At 33.3% G+C, this 9981-nt stretch overlaps 1 long non-coding RNA gene across 1 annotated transcript; it reads right to left on the bottom strand.

The window, feature by feature from the left end:
- Window positions 1-218: 218 nt before the first annotated feature.
- Window positions 219-9475, bottom strand: LOC127847661 (uncharacterized). The gene is made up of 3 exons (XR_008034104.1): window positions 9295-9475; window positions 1298-1504; window positions 219-880 (listed from the first exon to the last, which is right to left on the bottom strand). It is a non-coding gene; the product is annotated as an uncharacterized LOC127847661 (long non-coding RNA).
- Window positions 9476-9981: the final 506 nt, after the last annotated feature.

Raw genomic sequence — 9981 nt, 5'->3', positions numbered from 1 at the left:
CGGTCACGTCATATAGTGATGTTCTGTATTTACAAGGCGGATTACTGATATATGCGAAGAACTTCTTTTATTGCGCATGAATTAAGGGGTAAATTGGAGTTTTGGGAATTCGGGTTTTGGCAGCCAGCTAATTGTGACTGTCTCAGAAATTTGTATCATTACTATGGCCTTGGGGCTACGCCCCAGGCCAAAAACAAATTGCTCTGTGAAGCTTCAGGAGTTTAATTACTTCTTTATTTATAATGCACCAAATACACTCACTGTCATACTTCACGAAGAGATATAGCAATCCTAATTGTTTTGGTTTAAAGAACTTCATTTCCATGAAATATGTAATATGAACAGTACATTAATTTATAAAATTATGATTTAACTGTTTCCTCTACATCTATGTCACTTCTCAAAATCGCCCCTGCACTGTGACTACAATGGGGTTCCAGTAAATCAGGAAAACACATATTAGGGTCAAAATAATGATGGCTTAAACTGTGCCTGGTGTTAGAATTCTTCAATGACCAGTCTGTATAGAAAACAAAACGCGTATGTGCACTGATCAGATGGTTTGTCTAATAAGATAATATAATTCTTGTGTACAGTAAAACATAACATGATGTTCCGGATCATATTAAACTTGATGAAATGGCTGCTTTGCAGAGATACAAATTTAGTCAACTAACCGAATAAAGGAACATATTCGGATAAACAGGATTAAACGCAGACGCTTATGTTATCGCATTACTTGAATCCGAATATAGCGTCACGATCAAAGAGAAGGAGGCGTAGGTCCATCCATTTTCGGGAATAAATTTTATCTTGACGTCACCATTGTGTGTGTAGACTTGACTGCTTGAAACGTTACCGCAAAGACTTTCCGGGAGGCCTTTAAAGAAAAAAAGATAAACAGTTAAATAATCAAATAAAGCACGTCACCTCATAAACTGTGGTTGTCCTAAACAGGAATATAAAAAAAAATTGCTAACATAATGGGCCTAAAACAAACTTAATCTCTAAGATGTTATATTGCAATAAATTTAAATATAATTTCATTAACAAATATGCGAAAATAATCGTGAGCAATAAAGTAAATCTATGGGTTTTTTTTAATAGCAATTATGCCTAGAGATGTTGTATGAAAATATACTTAACATTGTTCTGTATTTTGTACTACAAAGGTGTTATTACAACACAAGCACATGCGTTGAATCTTGCGCAAAAAGAAGTATGTATGTCATAGTACATTTTATGCTATCGGTTATTTAAATTTTGTTTAAAAATGTGAGTATAGTTTTTAATTTACCAGATGATGGCTCGCCATATTGATTCCTTATGGTGACAGTTCCGTACAAGCAGTCTACTGAAAACCTCTGGAAATATAGCATCATGTTTGGAAAATGGCATGTCGTTGTTATGGTCACCTCACATTCTTCATTCCCGGGAATGTAAAGTGAAAGTTGATTATCATCGTTCATGGAAATGCGAGACCAACAATAGTCGTCCATGTCCTCTGAAATATAACAATAACTATCCATATATTCTGAACGATGTATAGTAACAATACTCACTATGCCTTTGAAAAATAAAATACATCATTTATGTAATTTGAAATATAAACAGAACTCATTCATGGTTTCTAAAAATATATTTAAAAAGAATAATCATCCGCGTCTGTTGGTGTATAAAAGACAAAATTGACCAACCAGGGATAAAACTTATATAAACAAATTTGAAACTACAGATGCACTAGCAGTATAGCAATCGGTACTTTTATGGCAAGGAACCGATTGCAAAACAATTTGCTAACAAATCACCCGACACAACATATTCATATACAGTGCATTACTGCATACAATTAACATTGATACTTAACTGTTTCATGTTTAATCAAATCAATAAGAGTATATAATCATATCATGAACCCAAACTGTTTTGACCATCATAAATCATCTTTCTTTCTAACAGTTTTTAATTTTCTTTATATTCATGTAAACTCCCCGTCGTTAAATTTTCAATGAATGTTCTTAAATAAATGATAATTTCGAAATCTTTAAATTATCACTTTTGAGATGGGAAATAAATGTATGAACCTTATTCCAAAAGTGTTTAATCAATAAGAATTCTATGCAAATAACATATTTAAGCAGAACTATAACACTACGAACTTTCTATTCAAACTGTACGCTAATTTGGTATATGTCCATAAAATATAATATTTTCAATTCGGTCTTAAAAAACAATACCGTAGCCACTGATACCCAAATATGTATATGGAACAGACAGATAATGCTTATAGAAACAAGAAGATTTGTTGAAGTGATATCCCCATGTTGTTTATTGTGTTGATTGAAGGGTTACATCATATAAAACAACGCATGGCAATCACTCTTATTTAAAGTGATATTATGGGCATTTTTCACTGTTGAATTGAGCTGAAAAGAATTAGCAGATCAAAAGAGTTAATTAAAATGTGGCAACTGACCAATTATCTGCAACTCATTATGCTACCAGTCGTTTATAAAAATATATATTATATTCGATATTTTACATGACTCACCCTGTCCTCTAAGTCAAAATGATCCCTACAACAAAAGTGTGTCCTTGTGTCGTATGAACGAATCTGCACTTTAACTAAATTTAGATTCACATCGTACATCGAATCATTTCTGTCCTCAGTTGTCAAAACGAAAGTGCGCTTGATATTCAAATGCATTACTTTCCTCTTTCCGGGATATTGTTTTAGTGTGTTGATGCTGCATTAACAAATATAAGTGTATTTGAAGTGAAAACACCAAAAATAAACAACGGTTGCGATAGACGACTATAAACATAGCATATACTGTTAGATAACCATACTATCACTTTAAAAAGTGTAGGGTTATAGTTTGCTTGAACAACACTTCTTCACATGTATGTCTATACACCCAGTAATTTGTATGTTGAAATCTTATGTTGTTTCTGAGTTATGGACCTGCAAATGGTAAGACTGACGGACAGATTGACTGACGAACGGACGTATGGACGGACGGACGAAGAACGCCAAAACAAAATCCCTCTGCATTTTGCATCTCCAGAGAATATGGTATATACGCACGCTATTGATTAAAAACTGTAAATATGTGTGTTAGTGTTATTGTATTGTTGTGTTTTACTTCCCAGCACTTTTTGTATTTTTTTCCATCTATAATTTTTTTATTGTAATGTATCAATCACATATACATGGACAATGTATTATGCCATATGTAGAAAGAGACAAATACACGGATGATACAATATGAGCAATCAATTATAGTTTATTGCGAATTTTCATTGGAATTCCAATGTAATTGTCAAAGAAGCATATACAAAATATGTAATAAAAGAAGGTTAATATAGTGGATAAAACATGTTTTGTGGAGTACTTTAAAGAGTATATACACAAACACGTTTATACATTGAAATAGAATTAATAGCAATTAAAGTTTGTCTTACAAAAATATCGAGTTACATCGACCTGAATTGGAATATATAAGATTTATAATATGTATTGCATTAAAAAAACTAGCATTATGCTTTCCTGTCTATATAAGTAAAATTGGTTCATAAAAATTTCTTATCAGTGACCACGGTGTTGCTTCTATTTCCGATATGTTAAATGAAATATATACTTCGTAGGAGAAAGCTAAACTGTGTAAAAAACCGTCCTAATTTGGAATACAATTATCTTTTCTACATTTAAAAATGTTTCTTTTCACTTTAACGTGTAACATGTTAAGAGTTAGTTTTTCTTGTTTGGTACTACCTAACATAAATGTTTTGCAGTCTAGTTCCGATATACAATTTGTAAGCCTTTTAATGAACAATGTTTCGTTTATTTTCTCAATTAAGCTCTTTACATTATGGCAGTTCCAAAACAGGTGCATGAGAGTTTCTACGTACATATGCTTTGCTTTTTTTTCAACAATTTCATTTTGAACATTAAAGAGTTTGTACCTAGAATATTATAAATAATTCTTACTTGAAACCATTGTATGTAACTGTCCCTTGTTATGCTGAATACTGTTCTAAAAATATGTTTTCATTCTTCGTATGCGATAGGCCCATTTGCTTTTACATATAGGCTCAACCTCCCGTTTAATAAGTTTGTTATAAATCGACTTGTCATTGCTATCATGGCCCACCATAAATTTTGGACCAGATATTTGCACCTCGTTTTTTTTTAAATTAAGAATTCATTCATTAAACAGTGTTTTTACTGATTTTACTAGTCCTTCATAGAGGATGAAATTTATGGCCTTTCGAGTGATCATTTTTATGCTCCCCCAAATTTTTTTTTGGGGGGAGCATATAGTCGCCGCTTCGTCTGTCCGTCCGTATGTCTGTGTGTCCGTCCGTGCACAATTTGTGTCCGGGCTATCTCAGAAACTAATGACCGGAATTCAATGAAACTTTTTGAGAAGCTTCACTACCAAAAGGAGATGTTCATATTACCAGCGGGTTCTGGTCGGATAATTTTTCACAGAGTTATGGCCCTTTAAAATTTTCTATAAAAATGTATTGTCCCCCCAACTACTGTGCCCTCAAGACGTTTCCTTTTATCTGAATATTAAGTGCAAACTTGTGACCAAATAAAACCTTAGGGGAGCATCACCCATCTCCGACGGTTTCTTGTTATTCAAAAAGGATTTTGAATCGATGGCTTTATCCCTCACACATTTTATACATATGTCGTTCAGTGTTTCAAAAACAATGGTTCATTACATATTTGTAAGTTTTTATTATAAAACAAAGGCATATTAAGAATTTTGTCTACAACATGCATGTTTACAGATTTTTAAAGCTGTTTCTAACAGGAGAATACCTCATTTCAAAATTGATGTTCAATAGAATTGTTCATGTTTACAGTGTTATGTATTCCGGTATAAAAGTTTACCTACATCTATCATAGATCGAATAAGAAAAATACATTTACTTTCGCTATATACATATAGTTTTATCAGCCAAGACAGCTTATTATTTTTAAGGTATGCATACATATCTACCATCTGGAGTTCACCCTTGTCATAGCTTTGAATAAATGTTAAACTTTTAATTAAATAAGGTTTGTTTTCCCAAACAAAATCAAAAATCAATTTATTTAAATTATCTATGATATCTTTTTGGAGTGGGTATTGAAAGAAAGCAGCGCGTATACAATGGTAAAATGAGTGATTCGATTACGGTAATTCTACCAATAGGAGTGAGTTTTCTTTTTTTCCTTTGATTAATAACAGTATTTGCTTTAGTGAATTTTTCAGAAAAAATTAATTCAGACAAAAGTTTAAGATCAACATCGAAAATAATACCTATCAATTAAAATCTTGTCGTACCCTACGTGAGTTTATATTTTGTCTTGATGGACCGAGTATTATATTTTAGAGCTCCGATCCAGATAACATGTTTCTTATAAAAATTTACATTTAAACCAGAAAATTATGCAAAATCCTGGAGCATATTTAAAGCAGAATGAAAAGAATGTTCAGAACCTAGTTACAAAGTAGTGTCATCAGCAAACTGAGATATCTTATATTCTAGTCCGTTAACCGTAATGTTTTTTATATCTTTAAAATTTTTGATATTTATTGCGAGGAGTTCTGCACATAGTATAAAAATATATACGGCGAAATAGTATATCCCTGTCTACAGCCGCGGCCAATTGAAAAACTGAACAGAGCTTTGTGTATTTTCCAAAACAAATCGAAATACAACGTTTAAAGCTTTGTCCAAAATTAAACAAGTTAAAGGTTTGTTCGATACAAAAGACAATAAATCAAATGCTTTTTCGAAATCTCTACTAAGTCCAGGTTTTTTTATTATTTTTGGTGTCATTCATTATAGCATATAAGAGACGTGTGGTTTTTCTTATGAATCGGCCTGAAACAAAGCCAGTTTGGTTTTTTGATATAAGTGTTTGTAGGCATGGTTTTAATCGATTCACAATTGACCCAGATGCTATTTTATAAAGTTAACGTTATTTAGCAGAGTGGTAGGCCTCCAATTTCGTAGACAGTGTATTGGATTGTTTTATTTGGGAATACATATTATAACCCCCTGCTTTTGTGTACCAGAAAAAGAGTTTTTAGCGTATGCAAACTAAAGGAGTCAAAATACAAACATTCCTATTTTATTTCAGAAGACTTTTAAAAAAATGTTGTAAATCCATCTGCACCCGGGCTTTTATCGTTTTTTCATAGTTTTCAGAGTTATGGTAATTTCCGCAAATATCAATGAGCCTTCGAGAGTTATTGATTGCGTTAAATTTAGTTAATTCAAATGTTTATGTTGTAAATCATTAAGGATATGATTTGATTGTTTCCTTCTTTTTCATATAGTGTTTTATAGAAATCTGAAGTTTCTTTATGAATATTTGGATAAATGGTTTGTTTTTGTTAGTATTGTGGTGTTTTTTCTAATAAGCAAAAGAAGTTAGTTGTTTTCTCACCCTGTTCAGTCCATTTTCTTTTTGACCACATACTATTTCCTTTAACTTTTATATCTCTTACATAATTTAGTTCCATAATCAAATTGTTAAGATGTTCTTTATTTGACTCAAGGTGTTCGATTCCTATTAACAGTTTGTGTTACGATGTAGTGTTTAAATTATTTTTATGACTTGAATATTAAATAGTTTTCCCTCTAATTTCCATTAATAACGTTTCTAAAAAAAAGTTGGTTATTTATAGTAAAATATTTATCACTGTTATTAATGGTCTGAATATTATCTATGTTATAGACTGGCAAACAATATTGATTTTTATTTCATATATTACATTATTTACACAGTTAGGAAATTCGATTTCGTTCAGGAGAGAGTTGTTAAATTTCCACAGACCTTAACCATGTTAAATTGTATTAAATTCGAGTGATATATCAATAATTGAATGATCGCATTTTAAACTTGATTTTATATTTGATGCTTTTAAAGGGTTGAGCAAACTCGGGGGGCTGTTTGAAAACGATCTTGCGAAAAACGTGCTTCGTTTGATGTGTTTAGCTGATGGTTCCAATGCCGTCCCCAACGAACGAAAAATCTTGGTCAGTGTGAAAAGGTTACAACATACAAATATATACAAAATCGCATTTCACATTGAAAAAATATTCTATATTGTGTAGTACACACAAAAAATATGAATAACTTTAGATACTTGAATATGGATGATTTTTTCTATATTCTCATGGTGGTTGCGCATGTTGTTATGAGTGTATTACAGAATAAGCTTTTCAATGGACGTTTTTGCACGCATGTGCAAAAGGCGTCTGTTGAGTGTGTGCGTGTGAGTGTGAGTTTGTGTGTGCGCCTGCGCGAGCGTTCATACGTAAGTGCGTGCGTTCGTTCGTGTACGTGCGTGTGTGTTTGGGGTTGCATGCGTGTGGTTGTCTGTGTCTATGTGTTTTGTTAGTTACATGTCATAGTAACAAAAGAAAATGTTATAAAAACATGTAATAGATGCAGCAAAACAACATTCCTGTAGGGGGAAAACACACTGAGTATATTAAGGAGAGTATGCAAAGTCCGGGATCAGGTTTATTGCCACAGTTCTATTGTTTATGTTTTGTTTAATTATCGTGAGTTGTTGCTTTCTGACACTTTTCGGGCATATGTTGTTCTGGTAGTCACATTATTTTTGTTTTACCATGGCTTTGCAAGCCATAATTTGTGCTTGTCAAACGATGCTAGCTCGGTACGATCTTGTCCTCGGTAGCGAACAAATAATTTTCCGTCGCGGAACCAGGCCCTCTCCAACAACCCGGGTTCCTTTAGACGCAATGATTCAAACACTTCCGCATTGATCTTTGGTAGGTCCTCGTAAATTAAAACGCCCGTACCTTCTATGAGCTTGCATTATGTCGATTTGTGTTTGCCGCCTGACAAGTTTCACGATTATCTGCCTGTTTTTATTTGGGGTATATTTTCTGAGACGATGGGCAACGTCGACGTCTTTACTTTCGAGTTTCAGGCAAAGCTTTTGACTTAACAGCGATAACGTTTCGTTGGTCACAGCCATGGATGTTTGTTGGTCAGAGTCGTTGGCTAGGCCAGAAATTCGGACGCTATTCCTTCGTCCGTCAAGATCGTTAAGACTGAAATTGTGACTGCATTCTGTGTCTTGCTGCGTTTTTTTTTCAGGGCATCAATTTCGCTCCGTTCGTCTTTACTTGTTCTTTTTATGTCTTCTATTTCGTTTTTGCTTTCAAAAGAGCTTCCTTCCATTACTTCTAATGTTCTTAACACTCTTACAGGGAACTTGTTTTTCATTACCTAAAGTGTACCCTTAATTATGGTTTTAATCAATGGTGTGTCAGTTTTTGTCAGCATATTTGACAATGTATCAATAATTTCGTCTAGGCGTTTTTCGATTGGTGTTTCAGTTTGACATGTCGTGGCTTTAGTTGCACCGCTATGTATAAAGTCCGTCATGCTTTTCTGAGATTGTTTCTCTAGTTCCGTTTTCGACTTTTTAGAACACTTTTTTTCGTTCTGTTTGTTTTGTTTATTTGGGTCTGGTGTTTCGAACACATGCACGTCTAGCATCGGTTGCATCGGCTGCGTTGCTCTCACTTGTCGTGGATGAGTGTTGTCTCTTGTTCATTGTTGTTTCCTTCATTAGGTTATTAGGTTAAACCTGATTCTCTCCGTGGTATTTATGAGGTTACAACGATTTTTCGGAGCGAAGCAACTTATTTATACTTCTTTATACTCAATTAGACAAATTGATCATGCGTGATAAATTTACCGCACATAACGGGTAACAGGTAATAGGCTGACAGGAAAGAACTTGTATGTCAGCTTTTGATAAGTTTTGTGATTGCTATATATTAATTTATGTTTTTGCTATATATAAATTTATGAGATTTTTAATATTGAAATACCCCACCCGCGTGAATATAGATATATGACATGCATAGCACATTTAACAAAAGTTATATACTTGACTCTCGTGCAATAGTCCATATCAATATAATCCATCCATTCGAAACACAGATTGCACTCAGATCACTCGCGTTTATTTAATTTCATAGATTTCATTTTCAGTGCACGTGTTAAAATTTTAACCGGAAGCGGAACAAACAGCTTTTATGTATTAAATTATAATTTTCTGTCATATCGGTCTCATTAAAAAATGTTTATTAATATATAAATACCAACAATTAAATGTTATGCCATACTATATTCTTTAACAAACGATGTTTATAAAAAATATTCTATAAAATATATGGTGATTTTAAATGCAATAATTGTATTTGTGGATTTTATATAAATAGTATAAATACAATACTTACCATAACTTATTCCATCCGTTCTTTCGAAGCGAATTAGCACCAAAATTGTAAATAACACTGAGAGCCTTAACGCTGTCATTTTCGTTCAATCATAAACAGGTAGTGTTTAACAAATGTAGAGCGACTTAAAAGCATGACATCAACTGTTATCAGTTTTAGGGCGACTGATAAGATGGCAATATAAAGTGGTCATGAAGCGAGGTATATATTCAAACTTTATCGGTACGAGGCAGAGTGTGCATGTAAACGCCAAACGTATATATCTTATCAAAGCGATGTAGGCGCCGAAGGCCTCTAGCTAGGTTATGTGTGACGTAAAATGCATTAACGATGTTTTGTCCGAATTTCTCCCTTTGTCCGAATTTATACGGATTGACCCACGCGGTTGAGTGCAGAAGCTCAGAGACTGTAAGACAACACAATAGTTGTGTATATACTACAGTGTACATAGACGGTGGAGGACAACACGATACTGGTTGTGGGAACGATAACCTTTTGGTCAACTCTACAAATCTGGTAGAGGTTCGTCTACATAGGCGGTGAAGATATACAGCAACAAAAACAGTTTTTGTTGGCGTCAAATAAATAACTATCAATCGCTTAAAATAGCTTTCTATTACATAATTATCAGATCAGGATGACACTCATACCTCCTTTGTAATGCGTATACAAAAGAAAATCCACTTA

The sequence above is a fragment of the Dreissena polymorpha genome, chromosome 10, assembly GCF_020536995.1.
Source record: "Dreissena polymorpha isolate Duluth1 chromosome 10, UMN_Dpol_1.0, whole genome shotgun sequence".
Classification (NCBI taxonomy): domain Eukaryota; kingdom Metazoa; phylum Mollusca; class Bivalvia; order Myida; family Dreissenidae; genus Dreissena; species Dreissena polymorpha.
Note: the sequence above shows the minus strand (reverse complement) of the source record. Positions and strands in the feature narration are given on the sequence as shown.